At 39.1% G+C, this 12,948-nt stretch overlaps 1 pseudogene; it reads right to left on the bottom strand.

The window, feature by feature from the left end:
• Window positions 1-2,481: 2,481 nt before the first annotated feature.
• Window positions 2,482-3,119, bottom strand: LOC132684358 (peptidyl-prolyl cis-trans isomerase A pseudogene; annotated as a pseudogene).
• Between the last annotated feature and the right edge of the window lie 9,829 nt (window positions 3,120-12,948).

Here is a 12,948-nt window from a genome sequence, read left to right on the forward strand (position 1 = left end):
GAGAACTGCTCCCACTTTGAGGCATGACTTTTTTTCCCCCTCTAGCTTCAATTGGTGGAGAGTCTTTCCTCATACTAAGCTGAAGTGTTCCTCTATGTTCTAGTTTGGCCATAGGGAGTAATTCTAGGCTCTCTTCCATATGATGGGCTTCAAATGATTTTTTTCTCTTGTAGGTTCAATATTCTCAGGTTCTTCAGCTATTCCATTTTGATAGTTATTCTAGACATTTTAGTACTGTAATAACCTTTTTCCTTCAATGCTCCCTAGGTCATAAATGTATCTACTAAAATATGATTAGAAAGTCAATTAAAAAAAATTCATTTCAGTTCAATTCAGGGAATAGTTATCAAGCACTTTTGATGTGCCAGACACTCTGTTGGGCCTTGGGGGCTATGAGAGTGAACACGACCATCTGTCCTCCTGAAGATCACAGTTAGCAGAGACAGATATTCAATGAGTAATTACAGCTGTGATGAGGGTTATGGAAGAAGTTGTAAAGTTGTCTAAAGCAAAGGGAGTTTAATGAATCCTGGAGAATCATGGAAGGCTTCTATGATGAGGAGATGTTTCAGTGAAGTCTTGAAGCATGAGTAGAAATTAGCCGGGATGCTAGAGGTTCAGGCAGTGGGAATGGTACGTGAGGAAGCCTTCAGGTTCCCAAAGTCCAAGGGAAGACACTGTTTAGGAGGAGGATTCCACGGTCTCATATCAGTGCAGAGTCTAGAGTGGCTGTCACCACTAGGTATTGGAAACTGCATTGTTCAGAAAGGAGCAAGCCCTTGACTCTTCTTTCTGTGTGTGTTCCCTGGCTTTCACACTGACGCCTCTACTTATTTACATCACAGTTTTAACAACTGCCCTGGTTATATGAACATATTATCTCAGAAATAAATGCTTCCAAGGTTTTACGTTTGGAAAAAGTGCTCAAGGCAGACAGTCACTCTTTCTACTTGGCTATATTTATGTGCCACATGGCCAATCAGATAAAGACCAAAAGGTGTTTAATAGATTTAGCATAAAGGAAGTCATTGGTGACATTCCAAAGAGCTCTTCGTGGCTTGGTGGGAGAGGAAGTCAGATGGCAGTGGGGTAGAGAGTGAATAAGAGGGGAGCTAGAAAATACAGAGAATGCAGACACTCTAAAGGATCTTGGGTGTAGAAAGAAGAAAAGAGATGGGATAAATATCCAGAGGACAAGAAGAATAAAGAAATGTCAGGGTTTTGTTATTTTTTTAAAGGAAAGATGATCACAAGATTAAACATTGCTGGAAGTACACGACTATTTATTTGAAAGTGAGAAATATGGGAAAAAGTTTCCCCCGAAAGAGGCCTTACCTATGACCTTTGGTTATTTCCAATTTGGTTTAGAAGGTAAATATGAAACATAAGTAATGGCATAAGAATAAGACATCCTATAAAAAGAACTTTTGTTGTGAACTAGTTGTGTGATGAGAAAGGGAAGAAAAGAGAAAAGAAAATTAGGTACTATACATTGAGGTGACAATGCTTTCAAAAGGTGGTAGCAAGCTAGAGACCAATGTGGGCTGGAGGTTTAAACACAGAAGAGAGCTTGAAGTTCATCTCCTTGACGTTCAATCAGTTTGACTTTAGGCAAGTTATGTAGCCTTTCGAAGCTTCTGCTTTCTGTTTGTAAAAAGGGGATCATGATGCTGAACTCACACGCTTTGTGTTTGTGAAGAGGAGATAGCTCTTGTAAAGCTCCTACTTTGATTAACGTACGATAAATGATAGTTCACGTAAAATAATAGAACATGGGACTTGAATGGCAGAGACGCTATTTCTCTATCATGGTTTGCACATAGTAGGTGTTCACAAACCACTGGAGAGAAAAAAGAAAAAAAGTGAAATGCACAATGTAAGCAAATATGTGAAACTTAAAAAATATATGTGAGGGCAAATGATGACAAATTAGATGGATCTAAAGTTCATTGTGTTCACGATATTAGGAAAATCTGGGCGATCAGGGTACTTGGAAGCTAACTCATAAATGGTAAATCATGATATATGTGTTAATGACATTATCTGTTATAACAGGTATAAATTTTAGTTCAGAATGATCCAGAAATGTAAGAAACATAACTTGATTCTTCTGTATAGCAACTAAATTTTTCTTTGAATTTTTTGTTGTTGCTGTTGTTTAGTTTTTATTTTATAATCGTTTTTTTTTTTTTTAAATTTTTTTTTTCAACGTTTTTTGTTTATTTTTGGGACAGAGAGAGACAGAGCATGAACGGGGGAGGGGCAGAGAGAGAGGGAGACACTGAATCGGAAACAGGCTCCAGGCTCCAAGCCATCAGCCCAGAGCCTGACGCGGGGCTCGAACTCACGGACCGCGAGATCGTGACCTGGCTGAAGTCGGACGCTTAACCGACTGCGCCACCCAGGCGCCCCTTTATTTTATAATCGTAACTTAACTCTGCAATACAGCTAGACCTGGAGGAGAGTAAGGAAACTATGGAACCCACAGTACTACAGTGAGAGCACAAAGATTATGGAATATTTCAAGCAGATGGGGGTGAAGGGGTGCTTTCCTGTGCTACAGAAGGAATGGCCTGATAGTTAAGATAAAACACAAGTCAAATTTATTAGGTTTGTCCATAGTCAGCAATGGTGATCTTCTTCCTGGTCTTGCCGTTCCTGGGCCCAAAAGTCTCCACAGCTTCCACAATATTCCTGCCCTCTTTCACCTTGCCAAAGATCATATGCTTGCCATCCAACCACTCAATCTTGGCAGTGCAGATGGAAAACTGGGACCCACATTAGTGTGGGTCTAGCATTTGCCATGGACAAGATGCCAGGACCTGTATGCTTCAGGATGAAATTCTCATCGTCACATTTCTCCCTATAGATGGACTTGCTGCGAGTGCCATTGTGGTGTGCGAAGTCACCACCCTGGCACCTAAATCCCAGAATAATCCTGTGAAAGCAGGAGATTTTAAACCAAATTCTCCGTCTCCAGTGCTCAGAGCACAAAAATTCTCAAAAGTTGTTGGAACTCTGTCTGCAAACAGCTCAAAGGAGACATGGCCCAAAGGCTCGCCCTCTAGCACGGTGTTGAAGAACACAGTGAGGTCGCAGGTGGCCTCAGGGGGCAGCATCTGTAAGACCTCTTTGAATCTTCAGTTCCTGAGGCCATCAGACACCTACACTGTCTCTCTTTTCCCTGGCTTGGGTCTAAGTTCCAGGGAGATGTATGCAATTTCAAGATGTTATATGACCTATTTTGTTTTTGAGTCATCCATCCACAGAAATATTTGCTGACCAATCCATGGTTCCATTTAGTCTTTGCTCTCTGATCCATATAGTAAACTCTTGAGACAACTCTCATTCTTGTCCATCGAGGGCCTCAGGTCCAATGGATCTCTCTGGTATTTTCATGTCAGGCTTGAAAACTGAAACATCAAGCTTTTATGCTATTCCCTAGTAAGGGACTTCTCCTAGGACGTATCTATGGCTTCATTTGCCTTGATGCCTAAGTTGTGCCTTTATCACTTCCTTGGGTTTATGATCTAAGAGAAGGGGCAAATATCCATCTTTGTTCTCTGTCTCCCAGACCACCTCAGGGTCTTGCCTCCTCAATGAAGTTCTAATATGGAGAGCAGAGTCAATACTATCTCTAAACCACCATACTTTTTCTTTCTTCTGCTGTCCCCCAGCCTAGTAGATTACTTTTCTAGTATTCAGGGAAGATCCCTCCCTTTATAATTTTTGATAGCTCCCCCCCACCCCAGATTCATTTTTGCCCCTCAAATAATCATTTTGTGGCATTATGATTTTGGCAGATATAAACCAGGCACTCATAGGAAGCTTCTGTTTTCTGCGTTACCCTGTCACGCCTGTATCCTGAAGAAATAACTAGAATAGACAGATTATTTGCCTGAATTAGGTGAGCAAGTGGAAAAGGGAAAGTGGGAACTTTAGGAAAAATCCATTCATATTTCAGCATCCTGTGATAATGACAATACATTGCATTACCTTACAATTTGCTGCATAACTTGTAAAAAGTAAATTGATAGAAGCCCTATATTGGTTATTGAAATTTGATCAGTCTCCTCCAGCAATGCACTTTTAGCACATTTTTATTCATCTGAATTCTTTATCCACATTGTTTGGAAACAAATTCTGTACAAATTCCTTTAGCTCACCTGATGAAAATTTAGACTAGTTGTTAATGTCTGACGATCACAATTCTGAGATTATAGTGGCAACATTTTTGGATGCTCATTACAGTTCATTTTACAAAGGAGATTACCCTAATCCAGACTCTGTTCTGTTGGAAGAGTCTTGGAAAGTCAGTATTGATTTTTGCCCAAGGTTTCTTGGTCACTTCCCAAGGGCATAAAATTACTCTTGGCAGTTTTGTGCTAAGTGGTATAACATATACTATTTTTACTTACTTAAAACTTTATTCAATATAAAAATCAATTAGCAGGTTGGAAGATTCCCAGTTTCAGTCAATGCCTTCATGGAAATAAATTTCTGATCTGTGCTTTGTATCATTGGCAAAATATTAGGATGAATTTCATTTCATTTTTGAATCTAAGGAGTGTTACATGGGTTTGTAATTGCTTTTGTTACCCAGGCAGTTTCTCTACGAGATATCCTCTCCACACCAACCTCAGGATAAAAGCTGGCATCCCTCAGAGATACCTGTCGGATTTGATGTTCTAGCATCAACATTTTTAATAACACGGCACAATGAAATTGGGGATTGGCAAGGTGATGACTCATGGCATAAGTATTCAAGATTGCCTTTCTAAATGTCCAAGTAAATATTCTAGGTTTTGGACATAAACCTCCAGTGCTATGTAGAAGGATTCACAGTTAAGGGTAATACAACCCTTTGGGAAGGTTCCTAAAGAAGTTTGTGATCTGTACTAGTTGCGAAAGCCCAAGGACGAGTGCAGCTGTAGGACTTCTTGCCCCCATGACAGCAGCAGGTATGTTGTTAAAATATACTACTATTCAAAGTGCGTGTGATGTTATTCTTGAACAATTGATGTCTCTGGGCCATCTGGCATTTCATGGGTAGGCACTGCACCAGCACCATGTGGTGAGGTGCCAGAGGCAGGAAATTGTGGTTTATTTCATTGTTTTGCTAAGAAAGACTCAGAAGTCAGTCATTGCATGACATTTCTGCAAGTGTCTTCCAGTTGGAGAGAACACACTTAGACAGTGGAATAATGAAAGGGTTGTGCAATGAGTTTGTATGTGTGTATGTGTGTGCAATACACAAAGTCACGCCAGGGGTATGTGAAGGTCTGGTTTTGTTTCTGGAGAAGATAGAGAGTGATATGACTGCTAGCACACTTCTGTTCAAACTGAGTGAAGTAATTCAAGGAGGCACACATCTTAAAAGGTTAGGATTCCATTTTTCTGTTTTCTTCCTGACTAAGATACATGATATATACAAATGAGGGACACCTCTTGAATCCTGCCTGAGTGTATCTGATATTAGTCCTGCGGTTCAGACACATTCACGTAGGATAACACAATAAGAATCCTAGGTGTCAGGGCTTTCATCAGGAGCATTAGAAAATTCCAGGCAGAATCTTGCAAAACCACCTTACTTGTAATGTCTCTCAACAGGTGTCAGTTTCATGTCTGTGGTAGTGTTTGTAATAATCAAAATCATTGCTGCACTTGGCCAGAACGTCACAGAGTGGCTAACTACAGGTCTTACTGTACAATTATATTTAAAATCAGAATGATGGACTTGAGATTTTCATGAGTTAAAGGGACCAGGATGATTTGGGCCCTGATGCCTATTACGTGTGAAGAGGGGCAAATTACTAAACCCACTAAACCCGTATCAGTTTCATTATGAAATCAATAATAACTTGCTTAAAGCATTGTTTTAAAGATAGTTGAGAAAACAAGTATGAGATCACAGACCTGGATTTAGGGTTCAATAACTTTTAGTTGAATCTTTTTAGGTAAATTTCAATTAACTTAAAAAACCCCCATTTCTAATGCGGTTTTAAATGAATAATGACTCCTAATAGAGTTTAGAGTACAAGGGGTGTGACTTTCTATTTGATTTTTGATTTTATTTTTTGAACAATGAATATCATTTCCCCTCCAGATTTTTGGTATGATAGAATGGATAAGGGTTTTGGATTTGTGTGTGTTTGAATTTTCCATTTGTTTCAGCCTCTTAGATTTTAAGAGATGGGTGTCTGTTGCAGGAGCTGAGAGGTTGCAAGAAAGCAGTAGCGATCAGCTCTGCTTCAGCAAAGTACAGAGAATGTGAATTGCCTAACAAGGTACAGGCTTTGAATAATGTTGCCTCTGAAACTCATTCATTTGTGACAACACGTTGGCCACTCTTACTTGGCACAATGTTAAAGATACCACTGATCAGTTTTCTTTTTTTAATGTTTATTTATTTGATGAGAGAGAGAGAAAGAGAGTGAGAGGGAGGGAGAGAGAAAGAGAGAGGGAGAGAGAATGAGTGGGGGAGGGGCAGACAGAGAGGATCCGAAGCGGGTTTTACACTGACAGTAGAGAGCCCGATATGGGGCTTGAACTCAGGAACTGTGAGATCAGGACCTGAGCTGAAGTTGGATGCTTAACCGACTGAGCCACCCCGGCACCCTGCACTAATCAGTTTTCAACTGGGTATTTGGGCCACATGGACGTAGCCAGCCTTCAGTTTCCAGAAACTTCTCTGGGTCATTTGGCATTGCTTTATGTTGGGCAGGAAAGAAGCTAGTCATCTGAATGCTTGTTTTTGAAAAATTCTCAGTCCTGAATAATTGAAGAATCACACATTTTTATTCTTAGAACTCACTTGATCATTTTAACATTCGATCATTTATTTCTTCATGCATTCAAGTTTTTAGTTATTCAAACATTCATACATTCACGCATTCAAGAAATAAGTTAAATGCTGGCACAGGTAAGGCATTGGGCTAGATCACCTACTCTGACTAATTCACCTGGACGAATGTTCAATGTGCTCGTCAGGATTGTGGGAGTCCCGGTTTGTATTAGGGCTCTCCAGAGAAACAGAACCAATGTGTTTGTTTGTTTCTTCCTTACAAGAAGTTGGCTCATGCAATTATGGAGGCTGAGAAATCAAAAAATCTGAAGTTTCTAGGCTCAAGACCCGAGAAGAACTGACATTTTAGTTGGAGTCTGAAGGCAAGAAAAGAACCATCATCTTGGTTCAAAGCAGTCGGGTGGGAGGAGTTCTCTTTTGCTTGTTTGAGAGCCAGGCTTTTTGTTCAAGTCTTCAACTAGTTGGATGAGGTCCACCCACATTACGGACCTGCTTCACGTAGTCTAATCCAATATGAATCTCACTTTAAAACACCCTTGTGGACACATGCAGCATAATGTTTGACCAAATATCTAGGCACCCCGTGGCCCAGTCAAGTTGAGACGTAACACTAATCACCACACTGTTTTCACTGTTGAAATAATAAAATGTTGAACTCAATAAAACACCATATTATAAATCAGAATTCGTCTTTAGAATGCTTATTTTCCAGAGCTTGATAGTTCTTCTTTAGAGAGTCTGTCATTTCCTCTCAGCTCTAGGACTTATTTTGTTTTCTTCAAAATTCCAAGTACTCCTAAAAGTTATTGACCAGTGTCCTGTTTTAGAATCCTCCTAAAGTTTGTCTATTTACCTGTTATTAAAATATTCAAATATAAATCCAGCCCTAGGAAGGAACAAATGTTACTTCAACTTTTCAAACCTCATCAACATCTTGAGGACCATAATATTTAAGAGCACATTTGTCTTATATTACATATGTCCTCAGATATTTCAAACTTTCCTGTGTGCAGAATTTCCACTGGAATGATTGTCTTTATTCAATTGCCATAAAACAACTCCCACACCAAGAAAGCCGCCTTGGGTTTTTACATATTTTAAGCAGGTTCATAAAAAACAGGTCCCTTGCCCTTTTGTAGAGAGAAAAGAGCAATAAATATATTTAATATCATTCCAAGAAGTGTGAACATAAAGTGAACTTCATGCATCTTGATTCTAATTGCAAATCATTCTTGCTCTGTTATGGTCACATCACAGATAATCAGATTCAATCAGAGGTTACCTTTAAGAGCAAATCCTTGGCCCAACCTACTTATTTTCTCCAACTTTCTGGCTCTCACCCTCCTCCGGCACCCTCAGGGTCTTTTGTTCTCCCTGCTAAATTCAAGATCTTCCCATGGGCTCTTGCTGTGGCTCCGGGGTTTGGAGTCACTCAACCCGAGTCTACAGCGATACCTCAAGATGAGAGGAAATAAGTGTGACTTCAGCTGAATCATGCCCTTCAGTGAGAATGCGTGTTAACCCATATGCCCTTTTTATGCTCTTCATCTAGTTAACGGTGACAATTTAAATCCGGTGAAAAAAGATTGTTAAAAATTAAATTCGCTTTGTGTTAAGATACGCAACGAACCATGACCATGTAAATAACTTTTTTTTTTTTTAATACTTTGCTCCAAGGTTGGCCCACCCTATAGCTAGAAGAGCTAGCTAGAATAGATGTGGCGTCCCTTGGAGCGATGTGCCCTATGCTGTTCACCACGTTTCTCCTGTGTTCTGACCTGTTGACAATAACAATAGACACTTAGGTGGTACTTATCACATGCCAAGAGCCGTTCTCCACCCCTCCTCTACCAAAAAGCGTTGGTACCCTGGGAGAAACTCTCAGTTCTCATGTGGTGGAACTCACACCCCCCACACCCTGCATTCTCCAGGTGGGAGTGTTTTCATTATCATTTCTCCACTGACTTCTTTTCCCTGCTAAAGTATCTACCACTCAAAATCCCACCAGAGGACACAAATCTTATTCTGGAAAACTATATATTCCGGAACAGGTCTTCCTAAATCTCACTAAAGAACCCTTCCTTCCCCTATGCCTTAGTTCAGTTAACACCTTAATTGATGAGTTTTTCATTTCAGTGATCAGAAATCTCATACCCTTGTTTTAGGTCTCTAACGCTTGACCACTGAACTTCCTTCATAAATAAATTCCATCTGCCCACAAGGCAGGCATCCAGTGGCTTATAGCTAGTTGAATTTTATTTTGAGGGCTAAATTACAGACAGATCTTTCTTCCTGAAATTAGTGAAGACTCAATTTGTATTGAATAAAAAAATTGACTCCATGAAATCAGATATTAGATTAAAATGCTTTTAGAACATTTTATAATATAATTATAAGATGATTAAACTTAAATTCAGAAATTGAAAGGATAATTTTTTTTAATGGAACACTTATTCTAAGTAAGACTATTAAAAGATTACATTGAATAAACAATCTGAAATTTCAAATGTAAGTAATAACATAGATTTTTAGTGGAGATTTCAGAGGAGATTTTTAGACATCATAATTTTCTGAAACTGGCATATATTATAGAAATAATTAGTTGCAGATTTCTAAAGTTCTAAAAAGAATCCATTTAATCTCTATCTCTTGTGTATTATGATGTAGAATGTATTCATGTCCAGATTCTTTCTTTAGGTGAACTGCTTGACTTGAATGAGACAGAATGTAACTGAATATTGATGGAAAAGTTTGAATATTTTTGACAGTTGAAATGGCTTCAGGCTTTCTACAACATTTATGACTTTCTTTTTGGTTTTACAGCAGTACTTGTGTAGGTTTTGTGTATCGCTCATATTAGCTCTCTGGAATTGAGAGATGAGGTGAGGCCTGGAAAACTCCCCCAACAAGGTCAAGTTCCTGTTGACTAATTCTATGATTGCCAAGAACAGTCTCTGAGTCCTTGAGGCCAAAGGCTGTGGTACAGGCTCTGCTTGGAGCTGAATGTGGTTTCTGAGAGGCTTCAGCTCAGGGGATGAGGAGAGGCTCCAGGAGGCCTTCAGTCACACATTCACAAACCAGTGTGATGGGGGGAAATTGTGGGGCTGGTGAAGGGTCTGTGGGTGTGATGAATGTCTGAATGACTCATGGGGGAGGGGAGTGTTAACAGGACTCTCCACCAGATGCCATTTGCTATAATTTTCATACGATACACTTGGAAAGCCCCCCTCATGGAAGAGAGGTTACTGTTATTTGTCTCTTTCAAAAGGGCTCCAGTAGAGAAGAGCATTTTCATTTTCAAAAGTCCTGACATTCCCTGAAAGGCTGTCTAACTAGTCTACGCACCTCAGCCCATCCCCTCGCCCGAAATATCGTTGCTTCTCCCTCTTTGAGACTTGCCTTCCTCCTACTGCAACTTGAATCACATGGGACCCACACTGGGGTCAGCTGTTCATCACTTCTTTCAGCTGCGTCTTAGCTACTCAAGGTTAAACTCTCTACTTGGGTCTTTGCTTTATATTTTAGTATTATTTTAAACACTAAATGAGCTTGGAGGACTTGTTTCCCCTATCATCCTGCCATAAAGGTAATAACTTCTTATCTTAGGAATGTTGGTAAAATAAAAAGAAAACACAATTATTTATGGTTCCACTCGACCAAAATAAACCATTTTTTATAAACACTAATTGTCCTAGCTCCTCAGCTCCTACCTTTGGCCCTGCATACCACTGTGGGACTCCTTTCAGTGTGGACTTTTATCATATAACTGTTTTAAGAGTTGCACATATCCACTTTAGATAATTCGGCAAATGAAAAAACTGTATGTACAAGAAGACATACCCACCACCAACGTTCACGTTCTAGCACCTTTCTCCACCAGTCACGGTTCACTGTTAGTGAGTATGAAAGAAGGTTTCTTTTATTGCCAAAACTTTCCATAAACATTACTTATGAAAGCTGAATAGAAGAGGACATTTTAGGGATCTACTAGATCCCTAAAACAATGTCTTCAGAGTATTTCCAGTCTATTATTTGGTGAAGAAACAAAGCATATGGACCATCACTGAAAAGCCTGGATCCCAGAGTAACTTCTTGTACACAATCCTGCCTTTTCTCCCTTCCTTTTGTAGACTTTGTTCTTTAATAAACGTCTTGTACCCAAACCACATCTCCAGGTCTGTTGCCCAACATCCATATCTATGACATTCAAAAGAAACCAGAAAACTTTTGTCTCATTTTGGTTTTTCCTCCAGAGTCCTGCAAATATGAATTCCCTGAAAATGTATGAAGAGTTACAGAAAGAAATGGTAACTTGTATTCTTTTAGTCCTTTTATATACTTCTTACTGCTTTGTTTTATCTGTATCTTTACAGATATTTATCTTTTATTTTATCTGTATCTTTATCTTTTATTTATTTGTAGTTCACATGGGATATTTCAAAACACAGATGATGATTATTTTTCACATAATAAAGAGTATGGAGTACCTTACTGAGGGCAAGGTGCATATTAAATGCACTTCCTGTTGTTGCTAAGAAATAAGACTGAATGAATAAATTCTATTTATTTTATAGAAGTAAACAGATTACAAACTCGAGGCCCTTCTCTGAAGTACAAGTTTTCAATTCAGACTCCAGAGAACCTCCTAATTGTATCAGACCACACCTGGAATGAGATTAGGAAAACAAAGATCCCAACTTCTGACAGTGTTTGGCAGAATCATAAATGTGATGATTTTCAAAGTTAGGATGTTTGAGTTAGAAAGCTTTTATTTAATGTTCCAAATAACCTTGAATTTTCCCTAGGTTTATTAACCAAAAATTACAGAAAGAAAGATTCTAGGAGCTTTTCACTGGCCATGGTCAACACAGACAGAATCATTTACAAAATTGCACAGGAAAAATCACAAGTAATGTTAATTGATCTAATTTTCTATGTGATTAATAAAGCATTCTGCTTACTATTCATGTGTGGTTAGAGATGTGACTTTTTTTTTCTATAGAAAAATCCCCAAGGGGGTGATTTTCTATTATATTTTACTTTTCTCTGTTGAGCATTGTTTTGAGAAAACTTTTTGTTGAAGTACCACACATGCAAAAAGGTGCACAAATCGCAAGTATACAGTTAGATGAATTTTCACAAAGGGAATACACTCATACTGCCAATGGCCTGACCAAGAACTAGAAACTTGGTTGTACCACACAGGCTTCTTGTGCCCTTTCTTCTCCTCCTCCTCCTCCTCCTTCTCCTCCTCCCCCCCCACCTCCTTCTTCTTCTCCCTCTTCTTTCTATTTTAATCACCCAGTACTCATCACAACAGGTGCACTTTTTGATCCCTATTGCACACTTCTATTTCACCCATCCCGACCCACCTGCCCTCTAGAGATGTGAACTTTTTATTCCCCTCCCTCCTTCCCTCATTGCCTACCCTCTCGTTTCCTACTTCCCTTCTGCCCTCTTTCCCTTTTTTCCTCCTTCCTTCTCTTTCTTCCTCCATTCTCTGTTTTCTTTTATGGAATTTTCTTTTCTTTTCTTTTTTATTTTTTTAAATTGACATCCAGATTAGCATAGAGTGCAACAAGGATTTCAGGAGTAGATTCCTTAGTGCCCCTTATCCATTTAGCCCATCCCCTCTCCCACAACCCCTCCCGTAACCCTCAGTTTGTTCTCCATATTTATGAGTCTCTTCTGTTTTGTCCCCCTCCCTGTTTTTATATTATTTTTGTTTCCCTTCCCTTATGTGCTTATGTGTTTTATGGAATTTTAAAGGGAGCTTTCAAGGTATAATATAAATGTGTGCTACAAAAGAGTTTTCTTTATATTACTGAGATATTACATATCAAATTACCATGGGATCCACCATTTCCCATATTTAAATGAGTATTTCATTGATCACAATAAATTTGTTTTAAAACAAATATGTTATGTGACTATTGAATGGTATTTTAAAACTAATTCACAAAAGAGTTTGTGTAAAAATCAGCAACCTTCCATTCGTGCCTGTGAGCTCCGCGGATCATTATCATTGAAATGGAGATGTGGGGAAGTGGTGTATTGACAAGGCCTAAGTTCTGGCAACTTTGGAGATTTTCTCTGAGGAGACATGAAGACTGAGCATTATTTCTCCCAACACTGAGCTGCTT

Source organism: Panthera onca, chromosome C2 (assembly GCF_046562875.1).
Source record: "Panthera onca isolate mPanOnc1 chromosome C2, mPanOnc1 haplotype 2, whole genome shotgun sequence".
NCBI classification, from domain to species: Eukaryota; Metazoa; Chordata; class Mammalia; order Carnivora; family Felidae; genus Panthera; species Panthera onca.